Genomic DNA, 25,785 nt, shown 5'->3' with positions numbered 1-25,785 from the left:
TCGCCGGGGCGCGGAGCTTGGGCGCCAGTCTAGGGACCGCGGAGAGGGTGAAGGGGGGCCGGGCTACCGAGGAGGAAAGAGAGCTCTGCTTCATTGGCTCCGGCAGTGTTCTAGGAGGCTGATGGTCAGAGAGGGCAGAAGCAGTGGCGGGCTGCAAGGGAGGATTGGGGACTCAGAGATGTGCTCTGACTGTGGCTTGGGAAGCTTGAAGCAACTGGAGTATGGGAGGGCGGGGGGAGGCGACTTGCTTTGCTGATCCGGAGCTGATCTGGAGGGCTAGAGTTGCACGATAGGATGTCTGGGGAGATTGGCTGTGGGAAGGATGCTCTGTTGGTTTGAGTAATATGGGGTGCTCCCGTTGCTTCTGCGGGGATAAAAGGAGCTCATAATCGTGGCTCACTTTGCATTCCTCCGACCCTTTGTAGGGGGGAGGGCGGCGTTTGGGGATGGAAGGCGGAGGCTGGCTGCAGAGAAGTCAGGATGTGGGGAGCAGCCCGCGTTGTAGTCGCCGGGGCCGCCTTCTTTCAGCCTTGCTCCGGGCTGAGGTGCGGGCTACGCCTCAGTGCAAGCGGGAGGCAGCTCCCTAGACGCGGGGGGCCTGGGAGCCTCGGGAGGGCAGGAAGCAGTGAGCAGGGAGTTTTTGGCTAGACCCCTGCTTCATTGGGCTCACGGCCCCTTTCTGTATCTCTCTTTTGGGCTGGGTTGCCGGGGTCCAAGTGCAGGGCGCGGGTCGACAGCTGTGTAGCTTCTGGCGTCCGGGCAGATTTTTTGGCTGTCTGGCGTGCCCTCCCTACTTTCATCTTTGCCCTTTTGCAGGCTGAATGTGCCTGCCAGATCCAGACCCAGACCCGCTCATTTTCTAGCCAGGTTAAAGCTGGAACAATATTGGCCACTCGACAATCCTAAATCACTGCACGTACCAGTGTGCAGCTCGCCGACCCTCCACTTCCAGCCTTCAGCCCACACCCTCCCCCCTCGATGAGGGCAGAGGCCAGCCGCCTTCCTCTTCTCTTGCAGAGTCGGAGGGCTGCAGCTCAAGCTGCCCAGCTCCTTCTCAGTGGGTGAAGGCCACGTCCTCTTTCCTGGCTCAGGGAAAGAGGTGGGAGAGGGCGCGATTTGCTTTTCTTTCCTCGATCTCTTAAGGACAGAACACCCGGTTTTTCTGCTTTCTCATCTGCCTGTTTTGGAATATTTGGAGGCGGCGGTTATTCTAATCAAGAAATAAGAAACGTGCCACAATGTTTCGGTTTTCCTTGGTTAATAGCAGCCTGTGTTCTGGCTGCCACAGCGCGGGGTTTTGGTACAGCGGGTACCCCCAACCCTATCGTGTACCTAGGAGCCAGGCTCGAGGACCTCGCTGTTCCCGGGGATCCTCTCTAAGGGGATTGGCAGCGAGTGATCCCTTCTTTGAAGGTTTGAGGGTGGTTGCGAGGAACAGAGGGCAAAACACTGCGGTTCTTCGGCTCCTTTTCCTCGGCGCTTATTCCTGTCTCTGGGGCTGTCTACAGAGCTTGGTGAGGGTGCGCGTGCTTACTCACTAGGAGGCCTGGGGTTTACCCTCCAGGGTCCTGTCTCTATGGAAGTAGACGCTGAGGAGCATCTCCTCTGAGAATCAGCATCCTTCTCCCTTAGAGACCATCGGGCAACATTTGTATTTATCACTGCCTTTGACTAAACCTCCCTCCCTCCCTTGTCAGGGACTTGCCAGCTGAGTGCGCTCGGGTGCACCTGGGGTTGAGCCTAGTAAGGGTCACTTTTTAATAAGGGCGGTGGGAGGCAGCCTTGCAAAACAGAAATTTCCAATTACATTTCTGGCTGACCTCCCCGGGCTGTAGCCAGTGTTTCTACAATGATTTTCTTCCCTCTGGTGTCTGAGACTTGCAACCCAGTATGGGACCGATAGGGATGCCGCCTTGTTAAGGCTTGGTCCATTTCAGTTTTCCTCATTTTCCGTCCTTTTCAGGCTTCGAGGTAACTAGCCCATACCCTCAACCGGGAGCGGAGGGGTATTTGTTAGAGGCACAGGGAAGACAGCTTTTGGAATCAGGCAAAGTTAAAATGTCATAGCCCTGGGAGATGCTGTGCTGGCTTCAGGTTTTCCGAGGATGGTGGGGTGCCGCTGGACCCCAGGGGGCGCCCCAGAGCCACCCGTCAATCTTCTGCCTCCACTAGACCGGCTCAACCACCTGCAAACTAAGGGGTCGGGGCGCGTACGTCCAGGTGCCCAGACTGGGGGTCTGCGACATCTGGCGCTAGGCGGTGCCTGCAGCTCGATGCTGCCGCCCATGGTAGGCTAGAAAACCCTTGGGGACCGTTGTTCGCTTTGGGACCCAGCGCTTCTTGCTGCCATAGCTTTGGAAACCTATTTTAACTAACCATTTTAGCTTTTGGTTTTCAATTAGGTTTTTCCTTGTGAGTTCTTACCCAAAATCTCGTATTGGTTATTTTTTGTTTGTTTTTAGAATCCCACTGACTTCTCAGCTGCATGTGAGCCCCCATTGCCCGTTCAGAATTCAGTTACTGTGTTTTAGGGAGGCCTTTGGAAGCAGCTAGGGCTTGGGTGTTTTCCAGCGGTTGGAAGCAGGGTTATAGCCCCGAACAGTGCGGGGAGTGTGGGATTCCTGCCATAGCTGGTGCTACAAACGAAGTGCTGAGGGGAAATATCAAATATGATAGTGGACACTGTATTTTTCTAAGTCCAAAACACTAGTATGGGAAAAACATGCAACAACATAGTGGACTCCTAGATATTTCCTCCAAAGTCTCTACAGTTTTCAGTGTTTTTATCCAGACTCTCCACCTTCACAACAGTATGTGAGAGAGGGGGCTTTAACAGGAGCTGGACGGAGCACTGGAGCCCTTGATCCTCCTTCCTGCCTTCCATCGAGCCAGGGTTACAGGCCCAGTATCAACATATAATTTGAAATACAATTTGAGTGTGGTTGATTTAAACATATGGTCTTTGTCCCTGGCCGTTGGGAGCTGAACCGCCTCTGACATGATGTAAAGTCTTTTACTTGAAAGGGTTTAGTTTTTGTTCCCCACACAATCTATTTTTGCATTGTTTAGCAATTCATGCAGAATCACAAAAAACATTTTCTTTGTTCTTTTGGCCCTCAAAGTAATGCTCTTTGATTCTGGTGTTCTGTGTCATGATGACATTACATCTGTTATGTGGTTGGAAGACTTCAGAAGCAGGTGCCTGACTGTTTTTGGTCTGGATGTGTCCACATCCCACCCACATCCGATGTCCAGTGACACCTGATTGGTCAGCGACAGACTTTTCCACTTACTACGTATGCCATTTTGGTGTCTCAGTGGCCATCACCGGACTCCTTAGGCAGTGACAGGAATGGAGTTCGGAAATCCTCAGTCTTCCTCTCAAAAGCTGGGTGAGATCTGAAACGTTTCTCATTCCACCTCAATCGATTCCTGTGAGAGAGAAGACTTCTTTATCTTTTGACGTGGTTATAGAATCAAATCTTCCATGTCCCCTTCCAGACATTGCTTATGGTGAGGATTGCAGATGTCAGAACCCAAACACAAACAGGCATGTGGACAAACAAGTGTAGATACCAGAAGGAATTCCTGAGGCTTCCAAAATAAAGGGGTATCTTGGAAAGAGGAGTGGTTGACCTGAAGAAGGGGCATTCAGTAGAAGAGCTTTGAGTAGCACTGTTTATACGGAAGCAGAAACTACATTTCTTACATGAAGCTGTCCAGGGAATATTGATGGTTTAATGCTTTAAGAAAAGGAAAACCCCAGCCGGGCGTGGTGGCGCACGCCTTTAATCCCAGCACTCGGGAGGCAGAGGCAGGCGGATTTCCGAGTTCGAGGCCAGCCTGGTCTACAAAGTGAGTTCCAGGACAGCCAGGGCTATAAAGAGAAACCCTGTCTCGAAAAACCAAAAAAAAAAAAAAGAAAAAGAAAAGGAAAACCCCAAGAGAAAACAGCCACAAAACCAAAAAAGCCCAAACCACCCTTCAGATTTAGCATTTCTGTTGCTCTTGAGTTCACATTAAAATCACCTGCATGCATGGACTAGTTGAAAGGAACGTTTGTGCCCTACTGAGCCCTGGACTGCCTCTTCTTCCTGCTCTCATTTTCCTGTGGCCAGCTCTTTAGCCACAGAAGGAGTGTGGCACCCCAAGCCTTGTCTGGGTAAGAAAGGCCATGGAACCAAGCAGGTGGGCTGGCCTGTAACACATGTCTTCTGGGGTAAAAAGAAGGCATTCTTTTCTTCTTGGCAGCTTTTATTTTGTGTTTCTGTCTAGTGTTTTAATGGTAGCCTGTGGCCAATGCCATGCAAGGTGCAGATGAACACTTTCATCTTGGGCCGTATCTCTTGTGTTTGTAACTTGAAGCTTTATAAGAAGACCTCAGGGTATAAAGTTCCATCTACAGTGGTGAAGCCTTCTGGTCAGCCTGGGATCTACCTTTGTTCCAGGCTGATCATTCTTGGATGGATGCTGAATGGTTATCATTGGCCCTTGAATTCTGTCTTTACTGGTGCAGGGAATAAAAGACATGTATTTCTAGTAATAAAGCAAAGCCAAGGAAGAAGTTCTCTGTGCTCAGTTCTTCCCCTGCACTTGATCCAGGTCAAGGCAGTAGCCAGTGCAGGAGAGGGAGGGGCTCACGGAGTGAACCTTGCTCTCAGAAGAGTAGGTACTCAGCAGGCCTGGGATTTGGCTTTGGTAGCTGGACTTGGCTCAGCACTAAATGGGATCATCTTCTACCAAGGTTGGCTTCTCTAGACCTGCAGGAAGTGTTGGCAGGATTAAAGATTACAGTCCTCCAGCACTCAGGAGGCAGAGGCACGAGGATCTCTGTGAGTTCAAGGTCAGCCTGGTCTACAAGGCGAGTTCCAGGTTGGGTGGGCTCTTTTACACAGAGAAACCCTGTCTCGAAAACAAAACAAAACAAAACAAAACAAAACAAAACAAAACAAGACAGTTCTGTTCCTAGTCTCAGAAATGAGATCAGCCATGTTGCTGGCTGAGAACTTCATGGGAAGCCATGACAGTTCTCTGTGCCCTCAGAATCAAGTGTCCTTTTGTGAAAGACTACTTGATATCAATTTCATTTTAAATTATTTTTGATATTGCATTTATGTGGTATTGTACATAAAAAGGGTGTCATTGTGGCTTTGGGTTTTAAGTTTGATTCCTAGTGTTGAAAAAGGAAATCGGAAAAAGGTAAGTATGTTTCAAAATCCTGTATTTATTACAACCCTTTCCCTCCAGTTTTTGAGTTCTTTGGTTCCAAAGTCTCAGAACTAGATAAATAGTAATCTCTTTAAAAGATTAGTAACTTGTAGCAAGAGTAGATGAATTTTACTTGAGGAAAGACCTAGGTGGGCTTGGAATGTAGTTCAGTTGATATAGGCCTGGCATTCGGGAAGCTGGGCTTGGATCCCAGCTTGCATAATCTAGGCATGGTGCACTTGGGAGGTGGAGGTGTGTGTGTGTGTGTGTGTGTGTGAGAGGTTCAAGGTCATCCACAGTTACACTGCAAGGTTGAAGCTACCTTACAGTAAATAGACCCTGGTACGCTCTTGAGTGAGTGCGTGTGTGTGTGTGTGTGTGTGTGTGTGTGTGTGCGTGCACAACAGATTCACGGTTCACTCATACCGTGGAAAGGACTTTTGTTTTGTTTTGTTTGGACAGGGGCTCATCGCATTAACTCAGGCCTGGAACTTGTAATATGTAGAGCAAGTTGGCAACAAACATAGAGATCCACCTGCCACTGCCTGTGTACCACAGTGTCCAGCTGGGAAGTGGATTCTTAGCTTTCTCAGTGGTGGCTGTGCAGTGCAGTTTTAAGTATTGGTGGAAGGTTGAGCATCCTTTAGGGACACCTAGCCTTGCAGGGGCCATTTTACTTAGTATCATTTGTAGCAAAATGTCTGGTGTTTTGACCAAAAAAAAAAAAAAAAAAAACATTTTGATGTATGATGTCTCCAGGTCTGTGTAAGCTTGAGGGTTTTATGACGAGTGTGCTCGATGGGACTAATATTAAAACAATTTCAGAAAATCTTCATGAAGGGATGATGAGGAACTCGGGCTGATCGCTGCATGTGCCTGCTTTCTCTGGGACTGGGCAATGACTGCTGTTCTTGGGGTCAGGCGTAGGAGGCAACTCACATTGCTTGAGAACTTTCCTTCCTGTCAGTCATTCAGTGAAAGCTACTGTACTGTTTAACAACACATACAAAGGGAGAGATCTTTTAGAAGCCTGGAACTTGTTAATGGTTTATTATTGTTGTTAGCATCATTGATTCCCTAACCTGGGTTGTACAAGAATATAGGGAAGTTGGTAGAAATTTGTCATCTAGAGACAACGTGCCTCTGCCATTGCTAGCGATGGTGCCCTAAGCAAGTTCATTTTCTTTTTCTCTGCCTTATTCCTCGCTCTCCATTTGTGAGAAGGATTAGTGTTAATATCATGTCTCCTAAAGTCTTTGTAAAGTGTGAGGGGAAAATGGTGCTCAAGGATGTAGCACTGTACATGGTTGATTCAACCATTTTCCTTTTATGCATATGAGAGTTTACATAGGAATGGAAGGAGGAAACTGGGCCGGAAAAGGAGGACTGTTTAGTTAGGTGCCTGCTTTCTTTGAAATGAAAGTGCTGAACAGGTTTCTGTTTGGTCTTACTGAGGAGGAGGAAGAGGCAGGGCAGCCTGAAGGTCATGCATTCTACCTGCCGTAGTCTGAGATGGTCTTTGTCCACACTCTGATGGCTAAACTTCCTGGAGGCCCAAGATATCAATCTTTCTGATCCTCGAAAGACAAGGAGTGGCTTACATTCACCCTGGGGGGTCAGTGTGAGCATGCTGCAGACAGATGCTGATGTGGGGTGTTGGCTCAATTATTCTCTGCTTTATAATTGGGACAGTATTTCTTGGTGAACCTGGGGCTCACCTGATTGGCTAGACCGGCTGGTTGACATGCCCCAGTGATGCTCCTCATTTGGCCTCACCAGGATTGGAATTACAGACTTGGGCCACAGAGGCAGGCTTTTCATATGGATGCTGGGATTCTAAACTCCCATCTTCATGGTTACGAGTCAAACAGACACATCACTGACTGAACCATTGCTCCACCCCCTCCATGAGCTCTTAACATGTGCTTCTTGCTCTGTAACTGTCTTTGGGTTTTAGTGGGATGGATTAAGAGGGTGCCAGCAGTGGTATTGAGGTATTTGCTCTCCTTTTGCACCCAGGTTGCACTTTAGCAGACTTGGATGTTGTGCAGGAGATACCGTGCCAGCCACAGCTCCTGCCCTCTCCTCCCAGATCCGAAGGCCCAAGTCAGCACAGCACAGTGGTTTTCTGGCCAAACAACAAAATGTGATTTTAAACTTGAGCTATTTTGGGGGAGTAGCAAAGTGACACAGTTGGCTGCTGAAATCTAACAACTAAAAAAGAAGAAACTAAAGCACAGTTCATGGAATATGTAACACTTCCTCAGAGAAAATAGGACAAGTGCTCTTATTTTGGGCCTGTGATACTATGTTTCTGACGAGCAAAGAGGCAGGTTGCTGGATCAGGCAGTGGGTATATACTTTTGAGGAATTCCTATCAGTTACTATGTGAATCTAAAAAGCTGTCTGGTTTCTCATGCTGACTGCCTCATAAAGTCTTCAGCAGCTTAAATCAGATCGGTACATTTATCTGGATGAATTTGGATGAAGGACACAGCCATTAGCATTTTATAAGGCCTAGGAACAGAGTCAAGATGAGTGAGGAAATACTGTTATCTTTCAAGATCTTTCCTAACTTAAATCATTTATTTATTTAGTTTGTGTGTATTTGTGCATGGCGTGTGCGTGTGTGTGTGTGTGTGTGCAGTGCAAGTGGAGGTCAGAGGCCATCCTTTGATGCTACTCCTTAGGCATTATCTACCTTTTTTTTTTTTTTTTTTTTTCGAGACAGGGTTTCTCTGTGTAGCCCTGGCTGTCCTGGAACTTACTCTGTAGACCAGGCTGGCCTCGAACTCAGAAATCCACCTGTCTCTGCCTCCCAAGTGCTGGGATCAAAGGTGTGCGCCACCACTGCCCGGTATCTACCTTGTTTTTGAGATAAGATCTCTCCTTAGCTTGCAGCTTGTCCACTAGACTAGGCCAGGGAGAATCAGAGATCCACCTGACTCCACCTCCCAAGCACTTGAGTTCACAAGCTTGTAAGACCATGGATATCTTGTGTACTAGAATTCTGGGGATCAGACTCATGTCTTCTAGCATGGAAGGCAAACACTTCCCCAACTGAGCCACACTCCCAGTCCTTCTAGATAGTCATTTTAAGATTTTTAAGAATTGTCAAGATGATGGCCTAGAGAAGGCTCAGGAGTTAAGAGTATACTGCAGGGGAATCCACTTGGTTTCCTGCCTTCGGCACGTTTGAAAGTAGTCTACGGCTTTCGTTATTTGGATAGAGTGCATAGTGTCTCTGAATTTGTTGGTGGTAATGTAAATTATGTAAATAATGTGAAATCATTTGGTTTGTGTCTTAGTTAGGGTTTTATTGTTTATACATTGAGCATGGCAACTTTTATAAAGAAGAACATTTATTTGGGGGCTGGCTTACACTTCAGAGGTCTAGTCCATCCTCATCATGGTGGGAAGCAAGGTGGCACACAGGCAGTCATAGTGCTGGAGAAGGAGCAGAGAGTCTAGATCTTATTCTGTTGGCAGGAGAAGTGAATGCTTTTAGACCTATGGGGAGGCCATTTTATTCAAACCACTACAGTTTGTAATTCGAGATCTGTTTTGTAGTTGAGAGTGGACCTTGCCTAGGAGACTTAGGCAGCCCTAAGCTGTGATCCTCCTGACTCAGCCTCCTCCTGAGTGAATGCTGGCACTGTAGGTATTTGCCACCACACCCAGCTCTTTTTGTAATTTGAGAACCAGCTGGGGCTTTGACTACTATGCCTTTCATTATCCTACACATCACAGTGGTGGGCTGTAGGTTCTGAATCACCCAGGCTTGGGGAACAGGGCTGAGGGAATTAGTGGGACTTTGCAGGAGATAATGTGGGTCTGGAATTTTTCTTCTGGAGTGTAAAACTAGCTGTAAGGATCCTACTTACCAGCTGTGGGATCCGACTCAAGACATTTATTTTCTTCCTTCTTTCCTTTCCTTTGTGGGTGGGTGGTGGGAAGGATCTCATGTAGCCCAAGTTGGCCTTGAACTCCTGATCTTCTATCTCCTAGCCATGTGAGTTGTGTTGAGACTTGAATCCATGACTTGATTCAAGTGGGAGTTCTATCGGCTGCACCACATCCTCAGCCTACACTTTGATGTCTTTTGAGTTTATTTTTCTCATCTTTAGCTAAACAATTTCTAAGATTCTTTTGCAGTTTTAAGGTTCACTGGAACCTTGGGAGGGTTGTGACCTTTGTGTCCTATGCACTCTGTGGGGCACAGTGCCTGGTAACCTTTTCCTGGGTTGGCTTTCTTGTTATAGGGTATTTCTGGGTGGGGTAGTCTCTGGGGCAGGGGACTGGCTTGGTAGTACAGGCCTGTAATCCTAGTGAGGTGAAGCTAAGCCGGGAGCATGGCAAACTTAGTGAGACTTTTCCTCAGAAGATAATAAGAGGGCTGGAGGCGTTGTTACAATGTAGAACTCTTACCAAGCGTCCTTGAAGTCCTAGGTTCATTCTTTATACTGAAAAGAAATAAGTATTCTCCCTGGGGGTGGAGAGATGGTTCAAAGGTTAAAACCCATACTGCTTCTGCCAAGGGTTAGAGTTTGAATCCAAGCACACACAATAGGTTGCAAGTCCAGCTGCAGGGCTTCAGGTCTCCATCGGTACCTACACACAGTATGTGTTGACCCCCTCATACATACAATAAAACAATAAACAATACAAACAATAAAAACAACCCTGTAAAAAAGGAGTCCTCTCTCTCTGGTCTCATTCTTGCTCTTTCTTCTCTCCTAGTGAGCAGTGTGGTAAGTGGGTCCAGGATATTGGGATGGTTATAAATGTGTCCGTACCCCTCCCATGCCCGGTACTGGGGAATGAACCCAGGGCCTGTGCATAGTAGGCATCACTGTCCATGGCTGATATGACCTTTTGTTTTTCCTTTCTTTTTAGAAACGTACTTAGGGGCTGGAGAGTTGGCTCAGTGGTTATGAACACTTACCGCTCTTGCAGAGGACCTAGGTTCAGCCTCACGTACCTACACTGTAGCTTACAACACCTGTAACTAGATAGAGTTTCAGTGACTCCAAATCCCCTTGTGACCTATAAGGGCTCCTTCATGCATGCGGTGTACATACATATACACTGAGGCGCGCGCGCGCACACACACACACACACACACACACACTCAGAGCAATCATACCAAAAACCTAAAACAAACCCCCAGATAACTAGCACCTGTGGGATGGGCTGGTGATACATTTGCGAACACGAGGACCATTGTCCCTGATTCCTGCCCACAGCCTTGCTAGTTACTCTCACTTGACTGTGAGGTGTGCGGGGCAAAAGTATTCCAGGGTGTGACCTCATGACCTTGTTCAGAACAGGACCCTTACCCATACCCGGTGGGAACATCACCTAGATGACCTCAGGCCTTGAGGACTGGCAGGAATGAGTGAGGCTGGAGGCTTGAGTGAGTCCCTGGCTTTTCTGCCGTGAGACTGAATGAGCCCCGAGAAGGGAAAAACTAGTCCTGTTGAGCGTCAGTACAAAATGTCACTTCAGACAGGGCTTGGAACCTTGACTGCTACTTAACCCTGCAGGCAGTTACAGCATCTCTTTCTCCTTCTTGGCCTGTTTCGTCACTGTTCATGTCCAGGTGGTTCTAATCAACGGAACAGGATTGTGAGAGCTGAGTACTTCTCTCCTTGGCTATGGATTGATTTCCCTAAACTGAAAAGTATGTTAGGTCAGTCTTTGGATCCTGCAAACTTGCCTTGACCTCATGACATAGCCAAGGATGATCCTATCTCCTGTCTCCACCACGGAGGCGCAGGGTAGAAGACTATGTTACCATGCCTCACTTCTGTGCTCTGGGGAGAAGCTAACCCATGGCCTGAGCATGCTGGGGAAGCAATCTCCCAACCAAGCTATACCCCTGCTCCAAATTTTCTTTCGAGATAAGGCCTTACCGTTTAGCTGAGGTTAGCTTAGAACTCAGGATGCCCCAACTTCTTTGCCTCATGGGTTCTAGATTTTTGACTGAACATTCAATCTTATTGATCCTGAAATACAGCTCAAAAGGTTTATGTTTGCTCACATCAACACAGTTTTTGGTGGCTTTTAAATTTTATGGATGTTTTGCCTGCATGCATGTCTGTTTGGCACACACATGCAGTGCCTGAGGAGGCCAGAAGAGGGCTGGTCAGAGTACTGACTGCTGTTCCAGAGGACCTGGGTTCGATTCATAGCACCCACAGGGTGGCTAGCAATGTCTATAACTTCAGTTCCAGAGGCTCTGATGTCATCTTCTGGCCCCTGAGAGCACCAGGCATGCATGTGGTGTACATGTAGCCAAAACACTCTTATACACAAACTAGTAAGTTAAAAAAAATCCACAAAATAAAAGCTAAAGAAAGGGGGGGGGGTTATTTATTTTATATTGTTTCAATCAATAAATATCTTCTGGGAACCCACAGCTTGCCCGGCAGGTTTGAGGGCACCTTGGAGACAGTGGTGGTCACATAAGCTGCACGTTCCTGCCCATGCAGCAGCTTCTCATGAAAGGGTTACTCATTACAGTCGAGGAGATGAAAGCAACCAGGAGTCCCTATTCTTACCTGGCAACACCCTCAGGCTGGCAGTACTTGGAGGCTGCCCCTAGGGATGGGGCACACACCTGGCCCACAGTGGTTATTTACAACACTAGGCTGGTCTCTTGAGGTGTTTGCTGCTTTGGTGTGGATGACCTCTCACCGAGGGAGGGACAGGGTTTCTTTCAAGCTGTGTAGGCTTTGCCTTGCGTGGACTGGTTGTGTGCACCTGCTTACACACAGGTGTATTTTTGAGTGTGTGCTCCTTGCTGCTGATGTGACTTCATTCCTGTCAGTCTGGCATGTAAAGCCTGGCTCAGCTGTCACAGTCGTCCTGCTCCCTTTTTGCCTTCACACATGTCATGCTATCTGAATATCTCATAGTAGTGTGGTGACTTCTATTGGTGAGTTTAGTAAATGTGGGCTTGATCAGCTAAAACCAGGGACCTGAGAAAATTTCATTTGGTTTCCAAATTAACGCCATTGTGGCTTTCCTATCCTCCAACTACCTCAGTCTGGGGTGACTTGGATGAGGTTCTTTGAAGGTTGTAGTCAATGCAGTAAGGACTGAGAGATAAACAGAAGAGATGCAGCTCTAGTGGGCTGCTTGCCACTTCATTTTTTCATACTTATCTCATCCTTTTCCAGATTTTAATAAGTGAATTTCTAGTGATAACAATCTCATATCTTGCTCTGTATTCATTGTAGGTGTGTGCGTATGTGCGTGCATGCACGTGTGTCTGCTGTGTGTGTGTGTGTGCCCATGAGGAGGCCAGAAGAAGCCATCAGATGTCCTGCCTTATTCCTATGACATAGACTCATATGGAATCTGGAGAGACACTACCAGCCACTGACCTTCAGTGATTCCTCACCCTTCCCCAAACAGCATGCTCCCAGTTCTTTTTCCCTTCTCAAAATGGGTGCTGGTGTCGAACTCAGTCCTCTTGCCTGCACATCGTGTGCCCTATTCAGCCTTAAATCAAGAGCAACATGTAGAGGCTGAGCTTTGTATTGAGGTTGTGGCAGCTTTTGACTGACAGATGGAAGGTGGGAGGGACCTGCTGAGATGCTCCTGAGCCCCACATCCCTCTTTCCCTCTGCTGTGTCTTCAGTGTTGAGTGGCAGCTATTGTAGTTGAGGACTAACAAGATGAGGAAGAGGTGTATCTTCCAACAGTGTCCCAGAACATTTACTGAGCTCCTGTAGCTTTGTATGTTCTGGGACCTCTTGTTTGTTTATCTTATCTTCTTTGGAGTTGCATTACCCACGGTTACCCAAGGTTCGTAACAGAATTCTGAGGGTAAATGTCATGGTGGGCCGGGCAGTGGTGGCAGATGCCTTTAATCCCAGCACTTGGGAGGCAGAGGCAGGCGGATTTCTGAGTTCGAGGCCAGCCTCGTCTACAGAGTGAGTTCCAGGACAGCCAGGGTTACATGGAGAAACCCTGTCTCGAATAAAACAAAAACAAGACAAAACAAAACAAAACAAAACAAAATGTCATGGTGGTTGAAGTCCACCTTTAAGAGTGATTACTAACTGGTTGGGATGATGGACACTGTAACTCCAGAGTATAGGATTACAAGTTCTAGGTCAGCCTGCTCTATGGAGTGAAAACTTGGAGAGAAAGAGAGGTGAGGGTAAGGGGGGCAGGAATTTGTACCTTCTGTTGTTGGCCCACAAGGTGTCTAAGCCAGCTATATTCTGATTACAAAGCATCTGTGTTTGGAGCAGCAGGGTCAAGGTTCATGTGATGGTGTGTGTACTGCTGCCAACTCTTTTCTCCCATTCTTGTGTGTGTGTGTGAAATAAATTCTGTCTAACTAGTGGTCAGTGTGTCAAGAATGACTTTGGTTTTAGGATTAGTCAGACCTTGGCACTGTCATTTCTGCTTTGATTGCTTTAGGAGAAGGGACGAGGGGTCGGTAGAGGGTAGCAGACTGAGCCTCAGCTGATGGGATGCAGACATGGAGTTGATCTGTTGCCTTGAAATGGCTTTGGGCAGGCTGTCCAGGAGAAGGGCTTGTCACAGCTGACTTTTCCTTCAGGTGCTAGCTGACTACCTTGTTTAGTACCTTGGCTGTGGCTTGCATGGACCAGTGTATCGTGATGACAGCAGATGTGTGTGGACAGAGACCACGGTTTCTAGAGCACACAGATGCCAGCCCTGTTTTATTTCGTATTGCCCCCTTGTTTTCTTTTCTAAAGCAAGCTATTTTCTTTTATTACACGTGGATAAAGGACATTAGTGGAGAGTGTGCAAAATTTTTGAGTTATAAGCATCAGTCCCTCATTTTCTCAATTGGCCAATTTGTAAGAAGCCCCTGAAATTAGTCACCATAATAGAGTTGGGTAGGTTGGTGTGAGAGATCTCTCTGCACATACTTTCTTTAGGTTGTGATTTATAGAAGCTCAACTTTTCCATTAGTGAAGTTTCTTACTTGATAGGAAGTAGCTGCTGGTCTTGAAATTTCTGCTTTACCTCTTGATACAAAATGGAGGAGAAATTGATTCATAGAAGAATCTAGCTAATGTACTGGTGCTCTGACCACATGAATGAAGGACGCTGTGGAGATACTTCTTAAATGCTTGATGACTTTTGAGCAGGGTTCTGAGGGAACGAGAGAGCAGAGGGAAATGCTTGTGTTCAGCATCATCCTTCTCTGTCTTTGCCCAGTGACTCGCCTTTATTGGTTTTTCTTGCCTTTCAAATGGAAACAATGAGTTTCAGCCTTCTAGATTCCTCAGAAGAATCAAGTGAGACATGGCTGCAAATGGCCAGAAAGGAGCTGTGTATGTAGAATGTTGTAAAGGGCCCTGCCTATAAGAGCTGTTGCTTGGGACTTACTGTATCAACTAGTTCTTCTTCACTGTGACCAAATAACTATCACAAACAACTTCTGGGAGAAATTACTTATTTTGGCTCATAGTTTCAGAGCAGTCAGCCCATGGTGAACCAGATGGTAAGGCAGAACAGAATGGCTCAAACCATGATAGCCAGGAAGCAAAGCAAAAGACACATAGCAAGAGCATACAGCAAGGGGCCCTGCCAACTCTGACACACCGCAGTTTCCCCAGTGTTTTCAACTAGTCCCACCTCCCAGTGATGACATCATATTGTTATTCCATCAATAGATTAATCTATTGATTAGGACAGAGTCCTTACAGACATGCCCAGAGCTGTACGTTAATCTCCGAAGTGTTTCACATCAGGCCAAGTCAGTAGTCACAGGAATGCTTGCCTAAGTGTGCTCTCAATGCTGTGCAGTCCTGTGGAGAGGGGAGTAAGCTGGAGTTCAGGGAGAGCAGAGACCCATGGCTGACAAAGCAGCTGAGGAGCTGGCTTCCTGGATGCCTCCAGGCTTGACTCTGCCTTCCTTGAAGAGCAGGGAGTAGGGACATCTTTCTCTTGGGCAAAATTTTATCAGGATTTCTGTTGCTCTGATCAAATATCTAAGACATTGCCACCTTAAGTAGGGGAGATTGTATTTCGATCTTGTGATTGACTTCATAAGTTTTAGTCCATGGTTGCTTGGCTTGTTACTTGGGACAGGGATGAAGGTAGAATGTCATGGGGCAAGTCTATCACAGTGTGATGGCTGAGAGAAGGGGGACAGGGTCCTGGTGTTCCCTTCAAGGACATGCTTCCTCCACCCCTAGCACCCATCCTTCCTGTAGGGTACATCTACAGTGCAATGGAGGAGTGACCAAACCTTTAACACATGGGACCTCAGAGAGACTTCCAACGGTAGCAGCTGCTAAGGCTTGAGTTGCTCTGTTTTTTCATCAGCGTGAAGGACAGGTCTGTAGGAACAGGCTTTCTTCCTACTTAATACTCTTGCTATACTATGCCAGTTTATGCCTGAAATTATCAACGTGAGGAGGATGCTTACATTTTTCGAGATAGCTCTGTGGTAATATGAGGCCCATCACATGACCTCAGGGTGCATAGGGAAAGACTCATTCAAAGAAACACAGCACCTAATGGCTTCTTTCTACACAGGGGCCAGGGGTTGGTATTTGAATTCAGGGTTCCCATTTCTGTAGAAGTGGCAGACATTGCTAATCAATCATAAAACTATTTGCTTTTGAAGCCTGAATGAGGGCTTAGAGATGGCACAGGGGAGGACTTTCATGCCATCCCTGGGCTATATACTAAGACACACCGAACCTTCAAAAACAGCAGAATAAGTACAAGCATATCCATTGGGCTTTTATACCCTTGTAAATACACACATACACACAACACACATAATACACACACACACACACACACACACACACACACACACACACACGGGTAATTTTTAAGATATCCTGGTCCATGAAATTGCATTGGTTTCATATTTGACTCAGGTTTGTTTATTCGGGAACAAAGAATCCAATCTCTTGATGGCAGTTACATCATATTCTAATTGGTGAGATCGGCTGATAGAGGGAGGCTTAGGGATCTAAAATTACTCACCTATTTTCCTTCTCTTCAGAGCCCAGAGGTTTTGCATCAGATTATGGCTCTTGTAGGGCTGTTTGTATTCTGAAGTGACACCTCTTTGAATTCTTAGCTATTTAAGTTAAGTGTTAAGTACAGGTTTAGTGACTGCAGCTTTTAAAACCGTGACTGACTTAACGGATTCCGCTCCTCTGTTTATGCCTGGTGAAGTATGTTGTGTTTACTGTGAATACATTCATTGGTACCTTTATGGTAGTCTGTCTCTCAGAATTTGATTGGTCCTTTGGTGGGTGTTATTTTTATGAAAGGAAACTGGAGAGGAGAGATGGGAATGTGAGGAATTCCTTCAGTAAGATAGGATACACATTCTTGGAGTTTGGCACACACCAATTTTTTTTATGCCATCAAACAATCCTAAGTCTATTTCCTAACTGAGGCGGTCTTCCTAAAGGTCCCTTCTGTTGGCCTTGGATTACTTCCTGTGAGTCTACTTGCGCTGTTCTGCCCAGTGTGGTGGCCACTAATCTCATGTGACTACTGGGAATGCACATCTTGGTCTGAGATGGACTTCAGTATGAAATACACGTTAATACAATATCTCATTAAAGTGTTATATTGCAGGGCTGAGAACATAGCTCAGTGGGTGTAACATAGTATGAGGATCTGTGTTCAGCTCCTACAACCTGTGTAAAAAAAAGTTTGTCATTCCAGTTGTAGGAGGTGGAGCCTGAGGGAGTCCCAGGTTTGCTGGCCAGCCTGTCTGGTCTCATGATGGGTTTCCTTCAGCTACTATGACGTCCCATAGCCTTCCAGAACAGTGCCCCAACTGAGGCCCACGGTGAAAGCCCACGAGCCTGTGGGGAATGTTCTCATCCAAACAACTGCAAGTGGAGGTAGCTCAGCTCCAAGCATGGGACATGTGCTTTCTGTCTCCAACACTTGCTAACCCAAGTGAGTCTTTGAAACAGTGTGTTCTGAGCACCCCACCTTACTTGTGACCCTCTTTTTCTTGTACCTACTGGAACTGGGTCCTGTACTCACAAGGACATCAAAATGCACAGATGTTGAAGTCTCTTAAATAAAGTGCTATAGTATTTGCATATAGTCTCCACACTACAGGATCTCCTGTATATATGTAAAATTGTGTCAAGGTTATTTCCTCTCATGTGTAAATGCAATGCGAATAATGTTTGTTGTTGTTGTTTTCTTAAAAATGAGGTCTGACTCAGACCGCAAGTGTTCCGGGACTGACGAGAAATAACATAGGCTACTGCATTAGTTGCTTTTCTTGGTTCAGTGATTGAAGGGAAGGAAGGGCTTAACTCACAGCAAAGGGTCAGTCCGTCATGGCAAGGGTGTCCTGTTGGCAAGAGCACAAGGGAGCTGATGACGCTGTGTCCACAGTGGGAACAGAGATCCTGATGCTTCTGCAGTGGTGCCTTCCCCATCTAGGGTGGGTCTCCTCTCCACAGTGAACCTATTGGAGAATCCCCCTCACAGATGGCCAAAGGCTTCTGTCAAGGTGACAATCAATTTTAACCACAGATGCCTTCCCAGGAGAGAGTGGTTTGTACACAGTCCAAAGCCTGGATGGTATTTCCTCTGTGCACAGGAAGTAGGGAGCCGATGAGCGGAGGTAGTAATGAGCCTGGGAGGTGGCTGACCTTCAGTAGCTCGGCTGAGTCACAGGGCTGAGTCACAGGGCTTCCAGATGTGGACCTTGCCTGCCTTGGATCTCAGCAGCTTTTTCATGTAGTACGGTGATTAGCTGTCAGTGCCTGGCACCTTGCACATGCTCACTACAGGTATCAAGATGCCTGGCAGCTGATGCTTGCTTCCCTGACTGGATCTCTGTGCCAGGCTTAAGGCATTTGCACCCATGGCCATGAAGGAGCACCTTGAAAGGGTCTTGTAACGCTCACAGTGATCTTCAGCATGAGACTTTAGTAGCTGCTAGCTTTCGTGGACTAGGTTTGTGTCTATTGTTCCTAATTTCTTTGCTGGTAAGATTGAGTCATAGGGTCATAGTCCAGTCTCTGTCAGTTGGTGTAAGCATAATTAGGAGCATTGTAAACAAACACTGGTTCCTAATAGGCACATGCTTGCTGTTTCAAACTATATACCCATTCATATCCATATATGTGTGTGTGTGTCTGTGTGTGTGTGTGTGTATATATATATATATATATATATATATATATATAGTCACTGAGATTATATATCTGGTATATAATCATCTGAAAATATATCATACATGATATTTATGTATCTTTCTACATAAATACATATATAAATATATATCATATATATGTATATATACACCAAACTTTTCTCAAAAGTACAATGTTCTGTTGGAAGCACTTGTCTTCATAGTTAAACACAAATGAAATGATATGATATGTATATATATATATGATATACATGATATATGTATATATATGGCATGTATATACATGTTATGTATATATGTATTGATTTATATGTGTACATATGTATATATATCATATCAGTTCAGTGACTCCATATATAGTTTTCTTTTGCTCACAGCATTTTGGTTGCTTTCTGAGAATGGATGCTTCTTTCAGGGCTTACATAGGCCCCTCTTTTGATCAGGAGGCTCTATTCATTCTTGAAGGAGGAGAGTATAAAGACCAGACTATGCTGGTCACTGCTCTCTCCTCTAGGTTCCAGTGTTCAAGCCAGATGATGTGGGATTCCATTATGTCTCTCAGTTGGGATGCCCCCCTCCCCCCATGTGAAGCTGGGTTGACAGGTGACTGGAGTACATGGGCATACTCCTTTCAGTGACTCTTTACAGCCCACTTTAACCCAGTGTTAATTTTGACCTTTACTCAGCAAGGGCACCAGTGTTGGCTGGAAGGCCATGGGAGGACAGGTAGATGTAGGGAGCAGAAGCTGTCTCCTGCCTAATGAAGTCCTTTATTAGTGGCTCTTGTCCCTACGATTTGAGCCCCAAGTTCATCCACTTTCAGTTTTTCAAGAAGCCAAGGATTTTTTTTTTTCTTGGTAACAAGGACAGGCAGCTTCTCTGGAGAAATATGCTGATAACATTTCACTGTAAATGCTTCTTTTGATTTTATTTGCACATGAGAATTCTAGGAATCTGCGAGGTACAAAGTAAGACTTAAGTGAGCAGCATTTCCAGCTTGAATTAAAACTAATAGAAAGAGTCCGTGTTGGTAGGAGGCCCTAGAGGGCAAGACTGAAGCAGGGTTGTGCGTCACGCTCGCTCCTTGTTTTAACTTCTGCGAGGCCTGGAGGTCAGCAAAGTGTCAAGTTGCCTCCAGAGCTTTGCTCCTAACCATATCTTGTCCTGTGTACTTTCCGTTCTCGGCATTATTGGACAGCAAGTGTTCTAAACCTAAATTAAAATCAATAAGAAGCAATTTCATTTGTGTTTAACTATGAAGACAAGTGCTTCCAACAGAACATTGTACTTTTGAGAAAAGTTCGCTTTTGTTATTTCTTTCTGTCTTAAAAATAATTGTTCGTGGTTGGTGCCTCCAAATGTGACTATTCTTCAAGTGTAAGCCTTGTTTTGATGTAAAGCCTTGCTCACTACTGTGTCGGCTACTGGTTTCTCTTGTCTCATGAAACTATGTAGTTGCCAATCAGAATAAAGAACGAATTGTAAGTCGCTGATCAGCGTGAGGAATTTCAACACTTTTGGGGGGAGGGTGTTGAGAAAATTTCACTGTGTAGGCCAGGCTAGCTTCAAACTCACAAGAGATCTGCCTGTCTCTGTCTTCTGAACCCTGAGATCCTGGGATGAAGGCACATCCCCTGTCTCTGCTGAGCATTTGAGACAAATCATGCATATAGTTTTTTCTTAATTTTCCTCCTATTACTTAGTTCTTCCCTTGTTTTGCAAGTATGAATTCTGAACTAATTGCTGTTTTAATTACTTTCATTAGGTGATAGATTCCTCTGACTGAGTAGACTAGACATTTTCCACCCCTAAATAGCCAGGATTTGAAACTTCCAGTCTGGAAAATTTAAAGTGAGAAAGAGAAGAACCGTGGTTGTCTTGGCAGCGGAGATCTTGCTAATTACAGCCGTTGTTATCTGTTTAGGATGCAGGCATCAGGGACACAATTACCAGGTCACGTTTGGTAAGGTCTGTGGGGTTGGACTCTGGTGGGTGAGATGTTGTGGTGAGGAACATGGCAGAGCTGTGTGGGGAGCTAGGGTAGCCTTAGGTCCTGTTGCCTTGGTGGCCACCCTAGCTGATTTAAAACAAACAAACAAACAAACAAACAAACAAACAAACAAACAGCAAAACAAAAAACCCCCCTAAAGTGTGGTTTCAAAGGTGTTCTGTCCACAGCGCTGGGAGCACTTTGAAGAGCCCTGGAGTAGTGATGCTCAGGACTGGAGAGAGCCCTGGGACCAGCAAGGCCTGCTTACATCTCTTTGTTCTTGCTGTTGTCTGGGACCATCTCCTTCCCCTTGCCTTCAGTAACTACTGTGGTGGGAAAGTGGCTGCTGCTTCCCTTTCTGCTTTATCTTTGTCAGGCCATGTGCCACCCAGGTGTGTCCGCTGACCACAGGTGGTCACATAGCACTATTGATTAGGTGCCGTCAAGCGTGGAGTGGTTCTCCGTAATGGGGTTACAACGGGATTCAGGGCATGCAGTTTCTTTTTTGTCTTACCTGTTAGTTCGGGAACAGCAGATACAGTCTTTCAGTTCTGGGCACTGAACTCAGAACACACCAGCTAGCTGAACACCAGGTCTTCAACAACCACCATTTTTTTAAGTGTGTGTGAATGTTGGTGTGTTAGTGTAGGTGTGTATGTGCGCTTATGTGTGCACGAGAGAGTGTCCATGGGCCGGAGACAGCTTAGTTGTCATTTTTGGGAACCGTGTCTTTGTCCTTTGACACACTTTGTCTCTCCTTTGCTCCAGGCTCATTGAATAGACTGTGCCAGCTGCTTGGCGAGCCCAGGAACCTGCCTTTGAGCTGGGATTACAAGTAGGTGTAGCCAGCATTCTATATAGGTTCTTGGGATCTGATTCCAGTGGCCATACTGGCTTGTGCCTACTGGCTCTCTGTAGCTCTCATGAGACAGAGTCATGATGTTTAACATGATTCAGCATTGATAGATCAGTGAAATGAGTTTATAAAACAGAAGCAGAGATAGCAACTGCCCTCAACTATGTCAAGATGTATTTAACAGAGTGTAATGGGAATGCAATACAGCGTGACTGGGTTGTGTGAATTGGCTCTGTTTGCATTTATTCAGCTATCACAGGAATTCTCTTAGTAAGAAAGCACATGTTTTATGTTTTAAGCATGACCCTTTAAGGCTCTGAGTCTGTGGCCCCAACATTATCTTGGTTATCTCATTTCTTAACTCTTCTCATGAAATCTATAACTTGGGAACCGAGGAGATGACTTATTTGCTGAGGTGTTTGTTGTGCAAGCATTAGAAACTGAGTTCAGATCCCAGCACCAGCACCAAGCTCCTGGTGACTCTAGAGGTCATCGGGTGGGGCCTGGTGGTGTCAGTATGAGGAGCCCATCGTGGTCAGGACGGCAGGCTCATTGCTTTGTCTGTAACCCTTTGAGTTATGGACTTTGGTCACTGGTGATGAGTTGAAGAGACAGGAACCAAGTGGAGGTGGCTCTGTGGATAGATGGATATCTCAGCCCAGTGTGGGAAACTGAGGTAGAAAAGGGTACATGGGTAAGATTGACTGAAAATCCCTCCTCAGACTGGCATGGGGCAAAAGACCCCCAGTGTCCAGAAATCTATGGAGGAAACTGAGGCACTGGGCAAGAGAGCAAGCAGGCTGCCATCAGAAATGTTCACCTGACACATGCTGCCCTGTGTGTGAAGATTGACTGAGGCCTCTAGTCTCTGTGGAGTCTCTTGGCTCTCGATTCATTGGTCTGCAATTTGGTTTCTGATTGGATGGGAATAGCCAGGAGTGTGTGACTATCTCCTCAGCATAGGAAACATGGGCATTTGTTTTTTCTTGAAGTAGAATTCTGTTCCTAATTGATGAAAATGTTCTTTTCCAGAGCGTTTCAGCTACATCTTAACTGTTTTCACTGCTCCTCAACAATAGGAAGCTATTTCCCCAGATTTACATTTGTAAATATAGCGACACAAAGACAATTTTTAAACAAGTAATAAAGTTGTTTATCACTGTATTGCTTGCTTTTTTTGTTCACTTATAAGTTTAAAAGAAAACCACTTTATTTACTTCATATATTAGCACAGTCCTTTTAATAGTGGTGTAGTATTCCGATGTTGAAAATCTACCCTGCTTCAAGTCACAAACGTTCTTGTGTGCTTCTCCTTGAGTGCACATTTGCCAATATCTGCTTCAAGTAGAAACGGAATGTTGGCTTTATCTGGGTCTTGGATAACCTAGGCCGTGACTCAGATTTCCCTGAGTTGTCTGAGCTTTCGGCCATTGATTTCTTCCCTGTGTTCTTCTTCCATCCTTTCACTCTGACATCGATGATGGTGCAGGGCTGTGTGTGCATGTGTGTGTGTGTGAGAGAGAGTGTGTGTGAGGGGTTGTTGTAAGACAGCCTGTACTTAAACTAGGTACTTACGCTAGGTGAGCCCTCTGCCTCTGAGCTCCATTCCAGTCCCTTGAGAGGGCCTGTGGAGAGAAAGCCTGTTCTGCAGAGCCCAGATACATCTCGCATACTGAATCGCCTGCAGTGTGCTGCTGTTCCTCCTGTGGTGGTGGCTTGACAGAAAAGGTGTCATGCACAGAGTCAGGACAAGTCTGGGCAGATGTGCTTCTCTGCAGTTTTCCCCATCAGTCCCCACTGAGACCCCTCAGGCCTGTGTCAGCCCAGGGATCAACATTGCCTTTGTTTGTCAGCTTAGGGGTGGGGGAAGGGGGAGAGAGAGAGAGAGAGAGAGAGAGAGAGAGAGAGAGAGAGAGAGAGAGAGAGAGAGAAAGACTGGGGGTGGGGTGGGGGGAGGAAGGCATGGAGAACTCTGGAAGTCTGTCCCTTCTATCAGGTGTGTGCCCAGCTCCCCCTTCGCTAAAGTGCGCCCGATTTCAGGAATTTGAGATGAATGAAGGTTTCATCATAAACACTTCCCTTTACTCAGCATCTCTGTTCTCCTCATTTCCGTCCTGATGAAGGCATTCTTAATGAGGAGGGGATTAGGAAGGAGGGCAGTGGTCAGGAAAACCGAAGAAAACAGAGAGCAGTGCTGTCGAGCCGCATACATGAATAGCTAGCTGGGCCTCATCAGGACCTCCAAGGCAAAGGAAAGACCCAGAGTTTTGCGTATTGTCACGGCTTCTCTTTCTCCCTTAAGATTTTAGAGCTTTGTCAGCAATGACAGAAGACAGACAGCTGTGTTTAAAAACTAAGACGGCATCCCAGGGTGTTCACTGTGGCTTGGAGTGAATACGTATTGATTGTTAGAGTTATTTTTCAAAATGCCGTTTAAAATGCAGAGTTAAGTACTAAGTCAGTATGTTTCTTGTGCGTGCATGCATGCATGCGTGCGTGTGTTTGTAGGCCAGAGTTTGACTTTGGGTCTCACAGATCACTTAAACTGGCTGGCCAACAAAGCCCTGGGACCCACTTTCCTCTTGGTCCCCAGCACTAGGAGGTGCGGACACACCTGGCTTTTAAGTGGGTGTTGGGACACAGAAGGTAGTTCCTCGTGCTTGCTCAGCAGCTCAAACATGGATAAGGGAGTAGCTAACCTGTCCTCAAGTGATTAGATAAATGAGCTAGTATTTGAAAGCATCATGGTTGTGCAAATCATGTTCTAAACTCTGAGTGGAAGAAGAAGCTTAAACGGGAAGCATCGATAGGTGGGTTACAACCCAGAGTCCTGCACCTCTCCTGTGCAGGCACACTGGGACTTGTTACTTATAAAGACATTTATTTCTTCATTCGGAGACGACTGTGAATTGAGCTGTTGGCTGAGGTAACCTCAGGCAAGTAAGGCACGCCTTTGCTGTACCTCTGGGATCCCAGGAGTCCACACAGGACTGGCAGAGTTCTCACGTGGAGGTTGTTTATAGGACAGGACCAACTTCAGAAGCTGGTAACTGCCCTCACCCACCGTAATTCATGAATCGCTGAACGCTTGCTTACCCTCCCCCCACCCCCAGATGCTGGTGTTTGGTGTTGATTAGGTAAGAGTTAAGTAGGGGCTCCGTGCCACTTTCTCTGGGCCAGGGAGCTGCGCCGGTTGGGTTGTGGGGTAGGGTGGCTCTGAATAGCATTTTGCTTGGCCGTGATTTACACTCTGCTAATAATCTAGATGCCTTGCTTTCAGGCTAGCTCTTATCAATAAAGCATGGCAGGGCAGGCTGCCAGTGTGCTTAGGGAAATAGTTTACAGGAAGAGACACAATGTTGCAACAAAATGGCCTGATCTAAGCAGAGCCAGGTCTGAAATCCCCAGGGAATGGTCACAATTAGCTCACCTTTTAAAAGAAAAGCCATCCTTAGTCTGCTGTGGGAAAATGAAGGCACCTTTTCTTAATCCAGGTTAAAAGGGAGAGAGCCTGTCTGTGTACAGATGTTTTTCATTTAGTCAAAACACAGATGACGTCTGCTTTTCAGTTTGCATCTGGATCTGCTGCATGCACCTGCATACCGAGTGCAACAGTAACATCTCCTCTATAGACAGACACACCAGGATTCCCGGCTGCTTTTGTGCTGTGCTTGCTGGAGTCACCTGCTAGTGAGGAGTTTGCTTCCTTAATGGGCAGCAGAGTCCTTTAAAGAGATTCATAAGTCCCCGCCTTCTGCAAAAGGAGAAAGCTGATCATAAGGAGCTGTACAAAGAAGTTACCTAGACATGTTACTGTGGGATTTCCCAATCCTGTCTCTTATATTTATTCCCCAAGTTTGGACATTGAGAACAATGTATGGCAACAGTTTCCTGATTCTAAGGAAGAAACTGGATGCTAGAACTTGGGCAAAGGAGAAATTCTTTGGTTACCCGAGATGATAGTAGACACACACACACACATACCCTCTCTCTAGCTCTCTTTCTTTTTTCTCACACACTCCCTTTCTCTCATTCTCTCTTCTCTCACCCTATCATCACCCCCAACAGGGTCTTACTATGTAGCCCTGCCTGGCCTGGAACTAGTTAAGTAGACCATACTGGCTTTGAGCTCATAGAGATCTGTTTGCTTTTGCCTTTTGAGTGGCAAGCAAAGATTAAAGGTGTACTCCAACATTTACAAGTTTGGTTTGGTTTTTAATTACATTGTTTATTTTATAGGGGTAGGGAGGATCGACCATGGCTGAAATTAACATTTCTGTACACAAGTGGCTTTGTGTACAGTTTTACAGCTTTATAGAGTCTTAGTTTTACAGCTTTGTGTAACTGGTTTGTATAATTGATAAGAAATTTATTAACATTTACATCACAGTCAAAACTTAGATAACTTTATGCAGGATTTCTTTATGTTTTCTTCTCAACAAATAAAGCTTGAAGAAACCACTGATAAAACATTAGCATCACTGTATTTTTAATGAAGACATGGAAAATACCTTGATTTTACCTATTTGTTTTCCTTAAAAATTTATTTTTATGTGCTTGTCTATGTGTATCATGTTC

General features: G+C 46.0%; 1 protein-coding gene across 2 annotated transcripts in view; it reads left to right on the top strand.

Moving 5' to 3' along the window:
• Ptprg (protein tyrosine phosphatase receptor type G) overlaps positions 1–25,785 on the top strand; it is a 682,360-nt gene that overhangs the window by 857 nt on the left and 655,718 nt on the right. The gene's annotated exons all lie outside the window — the stretch shown is intronic.

This window comes from Mus caroli, unplaced genomic scaffold (assembly GCF_978045245.1).
Source record: "Mus caroli unplaced genomic scaffold, Mus_caroli_1 scaffold_12, whole genome shotgun sequence".
NCBI lineage: Eukaryota > Metazoa > Chordata > Mammalia > Rodentia > Muridae > Mus > Mus caroli.
The sequence above is the reverse complement of the archived record's forward strand: the minus strand, read 5'-3'. Positions and strand labels throughout refer to the sequence as shown.